Source organism: Miniopterus schreibersii, assembly GCF_964146895.1.
Source record: "Miniopterus schreibersii genome assembly, chromosome: 7".
Classification (NCBI taxonomy): domain Eukaryota; kingdom Metazoa; phylum Chordata; class Mammalia; order Chiroptera; family Miniopteridae; genus Miniopterus; species Miniopterus schreibersii.
In genome coordinates, this window is record NC_138108.1 from 22,873,879 (window position 1) to 22,893,332 (window position 19,454).

The 19,454-nt window shown below is 37.4% G+C and overlaps 1 protein-coding gene across 1 annotated transcript in view; it reads left to right on the top strand.

Annotated features, from left to right (window-relative positions):
• The first annotated feature begins 17 nt into the window (after positions 1–17).
• The window catches only part of TRAK2 (trafficking kinesin protein 2), a 56,322-nt gene continuing 36,885 nt past the window's right edge, over positions 18–19,454 (top strand). The window contains exon 1 of the mRNA XM_081142433.1: positions 18–208. The gene's annotated coding sequence lies outside the window, so the exon portion shown is untranslated. The remainder of the gene's footprint in view (positions 209–19,454) is intronic.

Sequence of the window (19,454 nt, forward strand, 5' to 3'; positions counted from 1 at the left end):
GCGTGGGGACTGCGGCTGACCCAGTGTTACTGCAAAACTGAAGTCGCAGAGTAATGATGTTGTGAAGTCTCCGCCCGTCCCTGCCACGCCCGGGGCGGTTACCAGCTGCGGCGGCGGCAGCTTGGCTGCTGCTCTGAGGCTGCCGCCGCTTTAGAAGCTTCTCCCTGAGGGAACGCGGGCGGAGGGCAGAGGAGTCCGGGCCATTTTCGTGAGTAACCTTCCGTGCACGACCCGAACTCGCCTTTGCCACCTTCCCTGGAACGCGGTGGAGCCTTCCAGCCCCGCGCTCTTCCCGGCCCTCCGAGGTCACGCGCGGACGCCCGAGCCCAAGCCTGGGACCGGAGGGCAGGGTCCGCGCCGGGTCCCCGCCCCGCGGTGGGAAGTGGTTTGTTTCCCGAGTGTGGGGTGGTAGTGGTGGGCGCTATGCTCTGGCCTCCGGGTTCACCCCACTTCTGAGCCTTGGCGGCCTCTGCGGGACGCTATCCATCGGACCCGCCAACCCTGAGCGATGAGCGGCTTTAGTGTCCCGCGGCTAAACCTGAAGCCTCGGTCGCCATCTGTGATGAGAACGAGAGGAGAGGGTATTGGAAAGAGCTCTTTTCATGTTGAGTTGAGTTGGACTTTGCGATTGAGTTTGAGCCAGACACCACACGTCTTTCAAAAGAGACGGTTGGCTTTAGTTTCAAGTGCAAATAATGGATATTGGCAGATGTCCTTTTCAGTGCTGGCTTAAAGATAATCTCTCAAACACTTATAAGATTTCTGGGTCATAATAGTGGATGGACTCAGTTACTTGTCCACAAACCTTTTATTTAAATCTGCAGTTTCTGCGCCATAAAATAAAACAAAAAACCAGTAACCGTTTACTGGCTATTCATCAAACTAGAGAGGACCATAAGGGGTAAAATGAAATGGACTCTTTCAGTTTTTAAAAAGATATATATTTCAGTAAGTTTTTTCCCTACCTTCAAATATTTGCTGTAGAATTGGATGTGTCTGAGTTACAGTGGTCTCCAAATAGCATGCAAAGGGTGGTGACCTGACACTTGAAAACAAATTGTCAAGGACATTTGGGGGTGAGAAAGGACAGGGATGAAGACACTTTATCATCTCAGCGTTCATCCAGTTTTCTATTTTTAAAATTAAGTAATGTTCAGCATGTCTCAGACATTCAGCAAGCACACACTTTAAGGAAGGCAGTGTTTTGCTATTTTACAGGTTTTTATTCTTATGATGGAAGGGGTCAGAAAGAACAAACATTAGAATACTTTCAATCTGCTGGGCACCGAGTTATGAGCTCTGCATACATTCACTCAATCACTATAATAACTCTTTTGCACTAAATCTGAGGCTCAAAGATGTTAAGTGGAGATTCAAACCTAGATTAGCCTTGCTTCAGAGTCACAGGTCAGGTAACTTGTATCTACTTCAGAAATTATCTTGAATGCATTTATTTACCAGTGTTATTTCCCAATACTGGTTTCTACATACTTTGGACATATAGAATAAGTCCAGACCCCTACTTTTGAACAAGTTGTTCTCTCTGCTTGCAATTCCTGTGCCCCAGAGAGCTGCTCATTAATATCCTAAAAGCGCATTCCAAATCCACCCCAGTTTACTTATGTAAGACACAGGATTGGATTTTCATCTTAAAGGTCCTTTCTGGTTCAAAGTTTTAGTGAATCTGCAACTGGAAATATGAGCCAAGGAGCATTATTGTCCACTGAAAATGCTTAATATCTATAGATGTTAAGAGTAGAAAAACTTGTTTCTTAAAATTTTTATTTCAATACCCATACATGTTAAAAAACAATATAAGGAATGAGACAGATGATAATATATTATTTCATGTTTATTATGAGCTCTGTTACATCATCTGTACCAATTTTTGAACCTCTTTAGTTACCATCCTGTTTAGTTGGTAAGAAATCAGAGGCATTAAAGTAGTACATTTAAAATGACTTAATAATGGAAAGAACTAAATTATACATGGTTTCCTGTCATTTGTCCAGACCTGCAGTGTTCATGTATTAATAGGAAACATATAATGCTTACTATGTGTTAGATACCCATCTAAGTGTTTTACCTCCATTAACTTATTCTCAAAGAAGTACAATGAGATAGTTTTAAAAATTATATTAATGGCTAAAAACATTATATAAATTTCAGGTGTACAACTTTATAATACAACATCTATACACTCTATTGTGTGGTTACCACCCAGAAGCTAGTCTCTTTCCATCACCTTGTATTTGAGCCCCTTTACCTTCTGTGTTCTCCTCCATGTCGCTTCCCTTCTGGTAATCACCATCCTGTTGTCTGTATCTAGGAGTTTGTTTTGTTTGTTCATTTGTTGCTTTTTGTTTTATAGCCCACGTATGAGTAAAATCATGTGGTTCTTGGTTCTTGGCCTTTTCCATCTGATTTACACTAGCTATAAGTGAAATGCAAATCAAAACCACAATGCGATACTACCTCACACCCATTAGAATGGCTCTTATCAACTAGGCAAAGTAAGTGCTGGAGAGGATGTGGAGAAAGGGAGCCTCATACACTGCTCGTGTATGTAAATTGGTGCAGCCACTATGGAAAACAATATGGAGGTTTCTCAAAAAATAGAGCTACCATAGGACCCAGCAATCCCTATTCTGGGTATCTACTTGAAAAATTTGAAAACACTTATTTGTAAAGATATGTGTTCATTGTGGCATTATTTGTAGTAGCCTAGACATGGAAATAACCCAAGTGTCCTTCAACAGATGATTGGATATAGAAGATGTGGTATATACATACACTAGAATACTAAATCATAAAAATAAAAAAAAATGAAATATTGCTATTTGTACAACATGGATGGATATTTAGACTATCATGCTAAGTGAAATAAGTCAGATGGAAGAGGTGATTTTATAGATAGGCAACTGAAACAGAGGATTAGTAAACATACCCAAGGCCATTCAGCTCCTTAGTGGCGGAACTGGGTGTCAACCCCAGGCAATCTCAGATTTTTTACTCTTAACATTTATTGAGTACCTACTGTGTACCAACCCCACAGCTGGTTGTTTTTATTATAATTAGGTCATTTATCTTTACAACTACCTTATATAAAATGGAAGTTCAGCATTTAGTGCCTTGCCCAAAGTCACAAGATAAATGGTAGAGCCACGACTTGAACCCACATTTGCCTGTCTTCAAGACTGTTTTTTTATACTTTCTCTCAATAATCAAATCTTTATTAAATACTTTCAAGGAGCAAGACACTGCTAAGTGCTAGGGATTTAGTCTCTGCTCTTAAGAAATACAGTCTGAAAAGAGAGACAATTGTGATAGTGTAGTAATAGGATAGCAGCATACAGAGAACATCATACAGAGGTACTATGGGAACACGGAGAAAGGGCACTGAAATCTACGGTGGGAATGCTTGGGCCAGTCTCGGAAAAACAAATGGGAATTAGCCTAGATGAAGAAAAGGAGAAGGAGTTGTTATGGGCTAGATTCTGTCCCTCCAAAATTCTTGTTAAATATTGAAGCCCGAATCCCCATGACCTCAGAATATGACTATATTTGGAGGATAGGGAATTAAAGAAGTGATTAAGTTGAAATGAAGCCTTTAGGGTGGGTCATAATCTATTATGACTGCTATCCTTATAAGAGGAACTTTGGACACAAAAGGAGACACCAGGGATGTGTGCACAGAGAAAAACCATGTGAGGATACATGGAGAAGGTGGCTGTCTGAAAGCCTAAGGAGAAACCAAATCTGCCAACACTTTGATCTTGAATTTCTAGCATCCAGAACTGTGAGAAAATAAAATTCTGTTATTTAAACTACCCAGTTTGTGGTATTTTAATATGGCAGCCCTAGCAGATCAGTACAGGAATGTTCTATGTGAAAGAAATGACGTGCAGAAAACCTTTTAGGTGTGGCCAGGTGATTAGATTTTGTGGTACGTGGTGTTGAGGGATGAAGCTAGAGACTGGGCTGGGACCATATTAGGGCATTTTATATGAGGTGATAAGGAGGTTAGTCTTTATCTTGAGGGGATGGGATGAAGGTTTGTAGCAAGGGGAACAGCGCTGCATTTTAGAGTGATTTAGAATACTCTGTGGGCCTGCGGAGGGTAAAGGTACGGGTATGACATGACTGGTGGCAAGGAGACTGGTTCAGGTGTCTGTTGCCGCAGGAAGCTGAACTGAATACTTTCTCGGGACATCAAATGTCAGACTAGAACAGAACCATTGTTAAGATAAGGAAGATTCTTAAAGGGCACAGATAATCTTTAGGGCATACATAAGAAGATTGAGGAAGAACTTGTACCTAGAGACTGACTTTGCTTTTGACATTTTGCTTTTCATAAAGCTTTATTCAACTATCACAAAATACTCAGTTTTTCCGCTGCATTTAAGAGAAACTTTATGGTGCTTACACTGTTCTAAGCCAGGTCCTACACTTGATCTTAGTCAAAAGGCCAAGAAGAAATACGCCAAGTCCTCTGACAACCTCATGAAATATCTACTATTACTATCTCCATTTTATACATACAGATATAAAGTACAGAGAGTTCTAGTAACTTGCCTATGGTCACATAGCTAATAAACGGCAGTGTTAAGATTCAGACTTAAGCTGTCTGTCTTCAGAATCTGTGCTCTTGGCCATTATACTATGCTGTTACCATATATTATTAAGATTGTCAACTACCTATAAGAGGAGGAGGGAGGAATACAAAAATAAATTGGGTATGTTTTCCATAGGGAGTATAGTTTATCAGGGGAGATAAGGAACAATCATAAGTTTTTGTTTTTTTAAGTGTTTTAAAGAGAAGTGAAATATTGAGAGGCCATGATTATTGGGGCTCTGGGAAAACTTAGTGGAAAAATGCATTTGAACTGACGTGTGAAGAATGGCTAGACTTTGGATATGCTGAAGGGAAAGAGGACTTTAAATGTAGAAGCAATAGCATGAAAAAGGTATAGGATTGGGAATTTCCTGGTGTGTCTAGGAAACCAGTAAGTACAGTCCTTTGTTTTGGCTGGAATATATTGTGTGGTTGGAGAAGCCATTTTGGGAGATGGGAAAACAGCAAATGTCTGGGAAAGGGAACTCTTAGGGATTGAGGAGCAAGGAAAATTGTGAGGTTTTAAGCCAAATGATTTAGGTGTATACTAAGTGTAATGATCTTTTAGGAGAGGGTAAAGTTCATCTAGTCCCAACTCATCAGTGACAAGTCCTGTCTTTACTGTCTCACAAATCCCTCTGTTTCCATTCACCTTGTTTATGCCTTTGTTACAATAAATCAGGCATAATGTGATAAAATTTCTAATTATCCTCCTGTCTCTAATCTCTCCATTCCTGAAATTTATCCTCTATTCTGACTCCAGATTTATTTCTCAAATGTCACTTTTCATTTAGAAACTTGTTCCCTGTTGGATCAAGTTCAGATTTCTTAATCTGAGCTAGTCAAATTTAAAGCTTCAAGTACTTTCCCCATAATCTTTCCCACTTAAGTTGGTCTGTACACTGCTGCCAAACTGGCTCTTTCTGCTATTTGCTTCGAGGCCTCTTTTTTCTTTGTCTTTCCCTACCAGATACCCCATTCTCACTATCCAAATCTTTCCATTCCTGAGGAACTCACTTAAATCGTACTCCTATGTGAAGCCAGACCACTTCAGCTAGAAAAAAACTCTCCCTCACTGACTATGTATAGAACAGTTCTGTCCTAGTACTCATCAAATATTTAACAAATCTGGTGGTGTTATCTTATTTTCTTACATTTATTTAGATTAGATCAAGTTACTTGAGCTTCTGCTATTATATTGCCATTCTTATCAGCAAGGAGGAAGAAAGGAAAAAGATAGCACCTTCCCTCTTCCTTCCTGGAAATAAATTGTAATATATGTTGTAAAAGAAACAAATTAGATGCTGAGTTAGAAAATTAGATGCTGAGTTAGAAAAAAGGTGGCAGAGGAGACTACTTTAGATAAGGTAGGCTGGTAACTTCTCCCTTTGGATGACTTTTCAACTGATACTTGAAGGGTAAGAAGTAGTTGTCATGTAAAGAACAAGAGGGAAGAGTATTCCAGGTACAGTGGACAGTTACAAAGGCCCAGAGATAAGAGAGTGTGATGAGAAGTGAAAAGAAATGACAAAAGGTCTGTGTCTGTGTGGCCGAGTATGAGCAAGGAGGAGAGCGTGCAAGATGAGGGACAAGTAGTTGGAGGCCAGACTATGCCAGACCTTGTAGACTGTGATTTGAAGTATGGATTTTATTCTAGGTATTATGGGAACCCTTGATTTATTTTTAAAAGGAATTTAGTTTTAAAAACATGATTCTTATTGCCATATGGGGAATAGAAAGGAGTAAGAGATTAACCTGGGGTCCTGTTAGGAGGTTGGTTCATCTATGAGTCTAAGAGCTGATGATGGCTTGAATTAGGATGCTAGAAGAGGGAATGAAGAGAAGTAAGTAAATTTTATATATATATATACACACACACACACACACACGACTGCACAGGATTTGGTAATGAGTTGGATGTGGCAAGGTGAGAAAAAGGAGACATCTTCTGTTCAGTGAGTCAGTTTAGGGGATCATAATTAGCCTATGAGAAATTTGTGTGAAGCCCAGGAAAAAGTCTGGTCTAAGAGCCAGACAGTGAGTTACTAATACTAAAGTAATTTAACCCATGGCAGTGGTTGGTTTGCAGAAAGGTAAGTGAAAAACAGCAACAATAAAGAATGTGGTCACAATTGGAATTCTGGGAAACACCAACATTTACAGATCAAGGGGAAGGACCTAAGTGATCCAATGAAAGTATTTGAGAAAGAACATTCATTGTAAGAGAGCCACAGGAGGAAAGTAGGGAGTAGTCAACAATATTGAGCCAGAGATTGACATAAGAAAACAACTAAGAAAGTATGATTGGATTGGTTGGCAGGATCTCTGATGACTGAAGGGATAGTGGTTTCAGGAAAAATCGGATTGTAGTGGGGTTAAGGTATGAATGAGAGATGGAGAAAAGTGAATGGTAAATAACCTTTAAAGAAGCATGGCTGAGAACAAAGGGCAGTAAAGGGAGGTTTTTGAAATTTTATTACCTTTTTTTAATAAAATGGAAGATTTTGAACATGATAATAGGCCAAGGAAGAGAGCGAAGCTAGTGGAGAATAAGGGATAACCAGTGGAGCAACATTTAGAGAAGGCAGGAATAGAGACTTTTAAGTGACACATTTCATTATTTTTTAACTGAGTGGACATATACACATGTAGAAAAATTAAAAAGTGTATTATGAAAAGTAAGTTTCTCTCCCCCCTCTGTCTTCCAGCTACCCAGTTCCTCTTCTAAAAGGATTGATAATTTATACTCCCATCAATAAGTGTGCAAGTGCAGGATTGAGATTATGTTTGTACTTAATTCTCAGAGTTTGGGGAGAACACTTAGCTATAGATTTTGTGGATTTATCGGTGGGAGGAATGAGGGTAAGAGAAGTAGAGAACATACAGGGTTTCAGAGATTATTGAGCATGGTGTGGTATGGAATTGTTTCAGAAAAGAGCATTTAAGAGGATAATGGAGGGAATGCCTGTGGTGTGAGACCAAGGTTGATGACCAAATTTGCAACAGCCCCATTCACATCATTTTGTGACCTTCTTAGGAGAACTTAACCACTTCTTTATATTTAAAAGGCATGTCAACTTAGAAACTGGACTTCTCAAAAACTCATCACTTACATAAAGTACAGGTTTGGGGTCCAAGTGCCAAAGCTCTGCTTTCTGTTCTTACTACTTTCAGTCATTGGCATGTTGTGTGTAACGCTTTGGGGTTATTCAGGCCAGTGGTATAAATCAAAACAAAGGGAAGTTTGTTGGTTAAGAAAGAGAGCACTCTGTGTCTGAAGGAAGAAGGGAAGAGGAGGAGGCTGGAAGCCAACTAAAATGTCTCGGAGATGGCACAACTGTTCTTAAAACACACAACAACTTAAAAAAAAATTTCCCTATCTGTTCTCATCATTTTAGCTAGTACTAGGCTAAACACTGTTTTATTTTTAGTGACAAAAAAACAAAAGACTGCAAATGAGATTTATATTGGCAATTGTGAAGGTGCATTTTTTTTTAACTAGGCATTTGCTCATTTCTTATTTGATATGGGACTTATTTTAAATGCAATTTATAGACAGCTGCAAATGCTCTTTGTGGAAAACATGATAAAACTAAGTGGTGAGCCAAAAATTCATTTGTAGCTTTCCTATGAAATTGACAACCAGTTCTTTTTAGTTATTACAAGAAAAGTGGGTACTGTGTTATTGCTATAAAAATGATAAATCACAGCCCTGACCAATGTGGCTCAGTTGGTTGGAACATTGTTCCGTGCACCAAAAGGTCACAGTTTCGATTGCAGGTCAGGGCACATAGCCAGGTTTTGGGTTCGATTGCAACTGATCAGTGTTTCTCTCCCCCCTCCTTCTCTCTTTCTAAAATCAATTAAAACAAACAAACAAAATCCTCAGGTGAGGATTTAAAAAAATTTAAAAAAGATAAATCACATTTTAACAGCCAACTCTTATACAGAGTTTTTCATAAAGCAAAAACAATGTTTTCTTTCAAACGTTCACTCTTAGCTTAAGATTTTGTTTTTCAAGGCAATTCATTTAGTTGATGTTGGACTGAAATGTATTAATAAGTGATGTTGTTCATTAAATTACTTCTTTAATTCAGCATATTGACAGTTTAAGTCATAAAGCTTATAGTTAGGCATGTATTGCTAGCCTACCACGTGTCAGTTGCTTTTAAGTTTTGAGCATACAAACATAAGATACCTTCATTCAGGGAGCTCACATGAGTGAGGAAGAAAGTGAGCACATAGTCTTCTGGGAGCATTCAAGAGGGGAGTCTGTAAACACCGATTAAGGAGCAAAATCGCAATGAAAAATTTTGTTTCTTAAACAATTTTTTCCATGTTTGTAACCCACTCTATATTTCTCTATAACAATTAACAGTAAAATTCTCACAAAAGAGGAGGACTTATACTTTTCTTGGGAGACAGTGAAGAAAGAACAAAGTGTATTCATGGCCAGCCTCGGGAAAAGAACACCAGGTGAGAAAGACACTTGGCGACAGTGCCAAAGGAAGAGAAGCAGGCCAACTGAATCCCTAGCGCTGGACAGATGAAAAGAAGAGGCACTGAGGAACCAGCCAGGGGCAGAAAAACAGGTCCTAAGGTTTAGCCTCAAGCAGGCTCTTTCTGGATTCTCTGATAACCTGGTTATCTGGTTTCTCAGCTAACAGCCCATTAGAAAGGGGAGAGGCACACTGACAGCAGTAAAGTGTAATGGTTGATTGCCTCACAGTGAGGCAGAAAACCAAATTAGAAGCAGACTTAAAATCTCAAAAAAATAGCAATTTGAGACCATTTAGTTTAGGGAGAAGGAGCTCTTTAAAAGCTTATAATCTTGGAAGGTATTACTATAGGCACTATAATACAGTAATTGGTTAGTCATAGTAATGACCCTGAGTCATCAAATTCCGTCAGTTTTTTCTATCTCAGGATTCTTCCCCCAAGAGCGGTATGTTGGACTTTTCTCATTACCATGTCTTAACTTTATTGGGAAACATCTTACTACCAATGTTTTTAAAATAAGAAAATTAAAGATTTTGTGGGTTTTTCCACAGTATTTTCCCACACCTCTCTCTAGGGAATGTTTGTTTTCAACTTCAGTGTAACTGACAGGCTTAATTGAGGTAGTCCTGTACACACACTCACAGCTCTTACTGAAACTCATGCGAAGCCTGTGTAGATTTTTGCCAGTTGGGCTAAGAAAGCCTTCATTTTCAAATGCTCTCACAATCTTACGTTTCTTGTGTAGTTCCCTTTCTCTCTACTACAGATTGCAGGGATATAACTTTACAGATTGATTTATTCATTTAATAGATGTATTTTGAATGCATGGCATTTGCAACATATTATGATATAGGTGGACTTGATTTACTGCAACAGAATTTTATTTTGATCTTTATTTCACCTGTCTTTAGCAGCTCAGAACAAGTGACAGACTTATTCCCAGTTTACAGTAATACATCTGTATTATTTTCTCCATTCTGTTGAATAGTCATTTAATGGCAAAATCATACTCAGATTTGGAGTTGTCTTATTAAAGAACATAATAAACATAAAAACACAGATCATTCTGCTTCTTTGTAAATACAGCCATCTTTGGGATTAGATGACTAATATTTTCTAAAAGCAAATGCAAACCACATACGAACAAATTGCCCTTTTTCCGTAATCAGTATTTTTTTTTTACAGAATGAAGCGGAGAGATAAGACTGCTTTAGAATTATCTCTGAGACTTTTTCTTTTTTAAAAAAATGTATGTTTTTATTGATTTTAGTGAGAGAAGAAGGAAATGGGAGAGAGGGAGAGAAACATCAGTCAGCCAAACTACAGTCCCCCACACTCCCAGTTTCCCCACACTCGCAGTTTCTCCCCATAGTGCTCAGAGGCGAGAGGCCCCAGCTCTGGGTTTGATTCTTGGCTCTTACCAGCTTGGCTCTCATTAACCTGTAACCTTCGGTATTCTCTATCTATAAGACCATGACAGTAATGTCCACATCATGGGGTAGTTGTGAGGATGAGAGTGAATCATGTTCCATAAAGCAAAAACAGGTTTCATGGGAGAAGAATAGATAAAGTCAATGCCTAGCTCATAGTAAGTGCTTCATCAGTGTTAGCTATTATTAGGAAAGACTGAATTTGGAACAGAATTGAGAATCTATTTCTCTGTCTTGTATTTTCCATTTGAAGCACAGAGCTCTTCTGTCCTTATTATCAATTGTTTACCATTATAAGCCAGTCTCAGAAAACTCCTGTAGTTCTAGTTTCATTTGGTATATTCTACAGTAAAGTCATGAATTTAACAAAGAGGTTTTGCTTTTTGCTCAAGTGTCAAAAGAGCTAGTTTCTGCTCAGGAAAAGTTTCACAGGGCAGTAGTGTCTTCTCTTCAATTGTTCAGGTCTAGAAACTGAAGTTTTCAGTGTACTTAGTTGATCAGACCTGGAGAAAAATATACACTAAGCATACTCACTAAAGAATGATAAAGATGCCAGAGTCTGCTCTTAATATACAGTGGAACTGTCAGGTGGACCACATGTTTTAGTTCCCATAGTATATTTTTCCCTTATAGGAAAATCTGCGTGAGAAACCAAATTACCAGAAGTTTTTTCCTGTGTGTGCATTTAGAGGTGGGAGGACATTTGAAGCATAAGGAACAGTATGCTAAGGGGAAGGGTGGGCTGAGTTAGCAGTATGAGTTCCAAGAACCTCAATAGCTTAGAGTAGAGAATGAGGGCTGAGGTTGGAGGACCAGGTGCGAAGCTATTGCTGTAGCCGGGAACAGAGAGAAGGGCTTGAGAAGGCTATAGCAATAGGCTTGGAGAATAACTTGACAGTAACTGGTAACTACATGTAAAGCAGGGATTGAAGAGAAGAAAGATGACTTGGGCTTTTGGCTCTACTGAGCAGGTGAATTGATAATACAGTATTAGCTAATTAGTAAAACAAGAAAAAACAGATTTCATGGGAGAAGGATATTGAGTTCAGTTTAGAATGTGATAAATTTGTGGTATTAATATTAAGTTGATATTGAGAGTTTCAGTTTAAAGTCAAGAAATGCTAATTTGGGCTGAAGACAGAGACTTGAGGAATAATTATCATATAATTAGAAATAAATGCCTTTGAAGTAGATGAGATTTATGTGTAGAGAAAGGAGAGGGCCCATGATAAAATCCTGAAGAACTGGGGATACTAGCTATTAAAGGCAGGTGGAGGAATAGAGTTCCTAAATTTCCTTAGCCACCTAGTTACCAACCCATCAAGCTCGTTTGAGAATCTTGTTTCCTGAGTTGCAGATAGCCAACAGCCATATCTCAAAATTTTTATCTGTTCTTATTTTGTTCCTGAATTTCATTGGCAAACCAAAAATCATCCATTACATGTCAGTTTTCTCTCTAAAGGTAACCTTATGAAGTTGTGGAATTGATTGTGACAACTGGTTTGGAAAATAATGAGTCTTATGTCTAAACCATAATATAATTTGAACTTTTTTTTGCCTAGTAGAATTACATTACTAAAATGGTTATACATCTTAGATAGGTAAAATTCTAGACTCATTCTAGAATTATATATGTTTATAAACATGTTTATATAATAAATATTCTACCCTGACATCACTCACTCTCATTTTAAGTTACACCCTGTTTCTGGTCATTTAAGATTGCACGTCCTGGTGCCACTGATTACTTTGTTGATCTGAAGAGCTGTGTTGCCCACAGTTTTTCTTTTGGCACCTTTTAGAAACGTCTACTTCTGAAGACCTTAAGTATTATAAATTTAAAATAAAGATTTAGGATCATCATAAGCCAGCAAAAGCAAGTTTGCATTTGATTCTTAGAGGGGAGAAAAATGAAGATGCAGACTTTCTACCTATTGAAATATTTCTGTTTTTAAAATTTATATTTACTTACTGCTGTGTGAAAGTGCTGCTTCAAGGGGCTTCTTAGCTATTTGATTTGAAGATAAGTCCTGAAGAACAGATTACACAGTAATACTCTTATGTCTGCCAGCATGATTATATCTGTTCATTTTATTTCTTAATCTGTGTAGTGTCTTTAGGTTTTCAGGTGATGGTGACTCTCAATTTAATTTACTAGCTAAATTTTGCCAGTCAGCATTGAAAAAAAATGCTGTCTAATTTGGTTGGGAAATTTTTTTGGTTCTAGAAGTATAGTAGTTTAGTACCCACAGAATCTCTTATATAAAATGCCTCAGCTCAAGACATTATCCCCCCTCCCCCCGTTTTTGGTTAAGAGAACAGACTCCACAAACTCTGTAATGCCATTTACTCTGCATTACTCAATTTTGAAGACTTACAATTTTTTTCTCTTGTTTTCAGTCAAAAGGACATAATTTTCTATGTTTGAAAAAGATTTAAAAATATAATAGCTATGATGACTTTGTTAATATCCTGGATATAAATTGACAGCAACTTCTCTTGTGAGCAAATATTTTAATATGCCATAACCCAAATGTCAGCTGAGTGTCTGGACTTTAAGTGCTAAATAGTTGTTTTGAACCTTCAGTTTCATGTTATAGGGAAGCCAAAACTCTCCCTAGATTTCTGCAAATTCCTGGTGTTCTTGTGGCCTTTGAGCTACTGCCATCTGGGTGGGACTTATTTCCCTTACCTTCTCTCTCTCTCTCCAGAGAAAGAGAGAGCATTTATTTCCCTAATCTCATTCAGAAGATTTTAGCTTGCTTATTGATACTACACCATAAATGGGTTTTCCATGTATTTTTCCAAACAAAAAGCATTTCTTTCCTTAGAGGAGCTCTGCTGTTCTATGTTAAAATGATGAAATGTGCTCCTTATTAGATATAACTTGATAATAGTAACCCTTCAAGTAACTATTATTTTCTTCATTTATCAAACTTTCATGTATTTAAATAGTTCATACTAAACTCAGTCTCCATTCTTTAGAAGTTATTTAAAAAACCACCCTATCTTAAAAGGTTTTGCAATGTTAGAATTGAATATACTATATAGCTCTTTTGCCAGATGGTACATAGAAGACAGTGAGTGCTCTCTTAAAAGGGACAGAATTTCAGATAGAGTCCAAATATCAACTTGCTCTTTTCTCTTAGAGAAATAAATCAGAACTATTTTGTGACTATGAGGCTGATGTCTACTACCCTTTTGAGGTTTGCATTTAGTATTTTTGAGCTATTTTCTATCCTGTTTCCTTTGACTAAACTACCACATGACATCACTAAATTATTTTTGACTGCCAAATAATAATGTGCTTTGTTTTTCATATTGCTAAGCCAATCATGATCTTTTATAGAAATGAGTTTGAAAAGCAAAAAATGGAATTCTTATCTAGAAGTAGTTCTGAAAAGATGTTGATATTTCTTATTTGGCTCTTTATGGTATCTTTCTATAAGAGTTTGGTGTCATTGTAGCCTTTTATTCATGATGCAAAAATACCATGATTTAGGGGTATAGGCCAGAGGTCAACAAACTATATCCCGTGAGTCAAATCCAGCCAGTTCTGTAAGCCAAAAATGTTTTTTATATTTTTAAAGGGTTGAAAAAAACCCACAAAAATAATAGGCAACAGGCAGCAAAGCCTAAAATATTTACTACCCGGTTTTTTACAAAACAGTTTGCTGACCCTTGTTATGGATTCTTGAGTTTTAAAGTGTATGAATAATAACCTGTTCATTTTTAGAAAATCCCTAATGGAAACTATCAGTGATTATATAATTGTATATTCTGAATATTGTGTAATTCAGAAATTACTTTAAAATGATTCTATATATTGATAATAAGTTGACACGGAAAGATAAATGAGTAGGCTGCTAAACAGCATGTTAATAATATTGTACTTCCCAATGAAAGCTGGTAAAAGATTACAACTAGCTTTCATTTATTCTTCATACCTTTTTTATCTGCCATATTATACTGCCTGAATTTTTTTGAATGAACATATTACTTTATAATGAGAAACAAAGGTATATGTGTGCATATATTTGTGTTATATTTGTGTGTTTTAAAGAGAAAAAGAGAGAGAGAAACTGAATGGAAATTTCCATTGTAGCTTGTGGCTGATTTTCATCTGATGAGAATCAGAGGTTTGTTTATTTAAGGAATATAGTTTATTATGAACCACTTTTAAACTCTTGTTGTCTTTGAACTTAAATACTTTTTCCTTCAAAGCTTTTATCAGGTAATCTAACACCTGAAAATGTTAGCATTGAGGCTTCATCTCACTTGTTTTTTTGTTTTGTTTGTTTGTTTATTTATTTATTTATTTTTGCCATTTCCTTAGTTGAAATCTAATTGTACTGCTTTAGAGCAGCTAGGTAGTAATATAAAAACAACGTGACCTTTTAATAAATTGTCAGGAACTGTGTCCACATAGTTTGCATTGCTGAGATTGCTAGTTCTGCATAGATTATGTCCAGCAAATGTTTTCGTGTCCAGGCTCATGTTCAGACTTTAAGGACTAAAGAAATGCAATAATAATTATATGGTAAGTAGCCTGCTAAAAGAACAGTAGAATTTCCCTAGGTTTTTAAAATTTCCCTTTGATCCCCATACCTTGCTTCAAATTCTCCTTACTTTCTTCCCCCCAAGGGAAGCATTTTCATATGTTTATAAATATATATGCAGAAAAAATTGAATTACTATAAATGGCATCGTGGTATCCCTTTCATTTTGTTTCTTGCATTTTTTGCTGAGCACGGTATTTATAGCACTGTGCTGCTCTGTGGTATGTATCCACCACATTTTGCCTATCTGCTCTCCAGGGAATAGTCCCTCATCTTACTATCACAAACAGCAATCCAGGAGATAATCTCAGAAATGTCTCTTTATGGGCTGATGTCTCTTTATGGGCTGATGTGAGAATTGTACCCAGGAGCACAATTGCTGGGTTTTAGGGTACATATGTACTTAATTTGAGTAGATAGTTTCCGATAGTTTCTTTGAATGGCTACACTGGTTTGCATTCCCACCATGGGCTTTTTATTTGGGGAAATTTTTATGAGTTTCCGTAAAGCCCGGAGTTAGTGACAAAAGAGGATTACCGTAGGTAAGAATAATTACTACAACTCCTGAATTATTGCTAGGTGGCAGTTCCAGATGAAATATATAGCCATGCTTTTAATAAGATCATGTGCTCTTTGAGAGTTAGAGCTATGTGGAAGGGTAGGAACTGATCTTGTAATTTATGAACTTTCTAGATACGGACAAAGTATGCTCCAGACCAAGGGTTCAGTTCTGCTCATCATCAACAAATTGTCATTTTCAACTCGGCTATTGTTGTTATTGATAATGTTTGTTTTATATGTGTATAATTCTGAGGTATTTTATAAGTATTACAAACCTTATTTTCTCTCTAAAAGCCGGGCTATGATAAATTGATAGTATACAAAATGAATGGGAAAATTACACATATTAAATAAATGATTGGACATAAGAATGATTATGAAGAATAGTTCCACAGTGTGTGCATTTGATAATTGGCCAAAGGTGGAGAAATGTGAATGTCTGAAATGTTTTTTGGAGAGGATCATTGTTAAAGTGGGGTGCCTATTTACTTAAAGGTTGATTCATGTTAAAATTAGGCCTTCAAGAACTTAAAGGCTAAGCGTGGTGAATGGAAGTGCTACTGTGGAAATTTATCAAAACCCACAGATGGCACCGTGGGTTCAAGATCTTTTCTAATCTGCAGGTGTGGATGTCTTAGCTGCCAGAGTTTCCCTCCCTTCTCCTGTTGGTAGAGATTGTGGCAAGGCGGGGTTGCCCACCTCAGCAAATGGGTAGGGTTTTTTTTTAATGTTCAAAATATCAGCTAGGAGAAAATGCAGACCCTGTATGCCTAAATCTCACTCATGGTTTTCGACTTTCAAACTAAATGGATTTAACTACCTTTTGGAATCCAACCTGTTTGTAAGTAGAACTGCCTCCATATATTTCATATTCTGAAAACCCTACTGATCTTTAAATTGAATGGCACTAAAAAAGAGGGACAAAATATCTGCTGGGCACAAATCCTATTTCCTCAGGGTGAGCTTTACAGTTGCTGGTAGAATAGCTGTGCTGAATGTAGGCAATGTAATATACTGCAGCACATCAGTGCAGTTGGGCTTGGTGTTGGTGTGTGGTCTCTGCCTTTGTCAGGTCTGCTGCTCACTGTCCAGATTGGATTTTTGTAATGGTTCTCCCCCCTACCCCGACTCGGCCCTTTTTTCCCAGCTCTTAGCGCTGAAGCCATCGTATAGTCTTTTGTAGTTTAATGTCTGGTTTTAAAATTATTGTGGGGTTTTTTATGTCTTATCTTTGATGTAGCTAGATACATTAAAATTAGTGAGTCTCTGTCAAAATGTATTATTTAATGTAGGGACAATGGACACACATATTTTAAATTACACAATTTATCTTTTGTCTGGATTAGGGCTGCCACTGCCTAAAAAAGATGCTGCTGCGATTGTTGACTGGTACTGTTACTACTTCTGAATGCTGATCAGCAGCTAACATGTATCTTAAATTAATCTCCAAAGTATTATTTGTACAGTAAAACTTAAAATTATATTTCTAATTTAAATGGTTCATTAAATCATTGTGTTTACTATAATTCGGTGTCTGCACTTCTGTCAAGGTGAAGTTTCCCTGAATTGTTTTAGCCTTTGTGTAAGTCTGTTTTGACCAGAGTATCCTGTGTTAAGGAAGTAGGAAGATTTTTTTAAGGCACAAGGCCTATATTTAGGCACTCACTGTTGACCATTAGTTTCCATGGCTAGGCTAAACTAAGTCATTAATCATGTTGTTTTCTGCCAGCAATATTTGTATCAGTGCCATGTTTTGCTTGTTCTTTTTTAAGTCTCTTATTAAAAGAAGTCACTTGGCTATTTTATTTTCTCCTAATAATGCATGCTTGATTGGTTGTTTTATAAAAAATGCTGCAAAGTTGTTCCTGAAAAGAGCGAGCAGAGATCCAGCATAGAAAGTAGATGGTACTCAAGGAAATACTTAGAATATATGTGTACAAACTAGGAAAGGCATTGAAAAATGTGTTGTTTGGCTTGCCAAAGTTTAGTTTTTACTCCATTTAGTACTCTGATTTTGCATGGTTTCTTTTCATGCATCAGAGAAGTAGAAAAAAAATGATTAATGGCACTAAATATCACTTGTCATAGGGCAGGAAGTAAATGTGACTTATGATGTTGAGAGAAGATGCCATTATGGAGTCAGGAAGAGGGGTTTACATTGTGCTTAACTTTGTGTAAGGTACAAAAATAATAATAATGATAATAAAATTGTACTAATTGGTGCTAATAGGAATAATAACTAATATTCATATAATATTTACTATATTCTAAAGCATTGTTTTAAGAGCTTTACATGTATTAGCTCATGTAAATTCCCCCATGGGCCCTGGAGTAGGTGCTATTATTTCCCTCTCCCAACTGACTTAATCCCCATAGCAACCCCATTAAGTAGACCCTGCTAGTAGACCCATTTTACAGATGATGAGGGTCAGGTATGAGGACTAAAATGCTCATTCCCTTTAGCTTCTGATTTTTTTTTTTTTTAATTATAACTCCTATCTTGATAGTGAGAAACTGTTAAGATAATGTGCTCAGTCAGAAAACCAGTAAATAAGACAAAAATCCAGTCTTGTCTAATGCTAAATTATAGACATTATTCTATACTCACTGTTGCCACTCCAAACTAGACCTACTGAGGAGCTAAGATCTAGACCAGGGCATATCCAAAGGGTTTATTTAGTTCTAAAGAGTCACCAGGAAGAACATATCATTCCCAAATCATCCCTGACCTGCTCTACAGTCTGCAGGTTGGGCAGGTTCTTGGATTGCCCTGGAGGTCTAGATTCCTTCTGCATGACTCTGGAGAGGGACTTAATTCTGTGTTCAGCTTGTTTTTCTCTATTCTTGTATGCAAGAGCTAAGACCAAACCATTAATAAAACCTCCAAAACCGATTAAGAAGCAGTTCTCTTGTTTGTGCCCTGACCAGGGATCAAACACACAACCTTGGTGTATCAGGTTGATGCCCCAACCACCTAAGCTACTCGGTCAGGGCATCTTACTTGTATGTGGAATCTAATGAACAAAATAAACTGATGAACAAAATAGAACCAAAGGCATGGATACATGGAACAGATTGACAGAGATCAGAGGGGAGGGTCACGGGGGGGGGGGGGAGCACTAGATGAAAGAAGGTGAAGCGATTAGCCAAAGAACATATAGGCATAGCCCATGGACACAGAAAACATTGTGGTGAGGGACAGAGGGAGGAGGGGCGGGGGCTGGGTGGAAGGAAAGAAAGGGAGGGAAAATGAAGGACATCTATAATAGTGTCAACAATTGAAACCAAAAAAAGCAGTTCTCTAGAGCAGCAAAGATCTGGAGTCCATAGTTGAAACTTATGTATAGGATGTGTGTGTGTGTGTGTGTGTGTGTTCCCATGTGATATATGTAAATATTTTTAAAAAGAAAGAAATTGTAAGATTAAACTAGCTGGTGTATAACAGTGTCAAGCAGAAGGTCTTGAGGTTATTGTTAAAATTTCACAATGGTTTTTGGTTAAAATATGATTAAGAATCACAGTTCTGTTTAAGAACCAATTTGGACCAGTATGAGAGCACTTGGCATTTATCCTCTCCCTTTTTGTCTTTCTTTTCCCTTTCTCCCTCCCCTCTCTTCTTCACAAGCAAGTTTGTGATTTATTTTTTAAAAATGCTTTCTTAGAAATTGAAAATAACTTTAAATATACTTGGAGGTGTAAAAAGTAGAAGTCTCTCTTCTTTAGTTTACTGGGATTCTTCTAGAGGTAGCGATATAATTACAAGTATCTAAATGTAGGGGGGAACCCTGT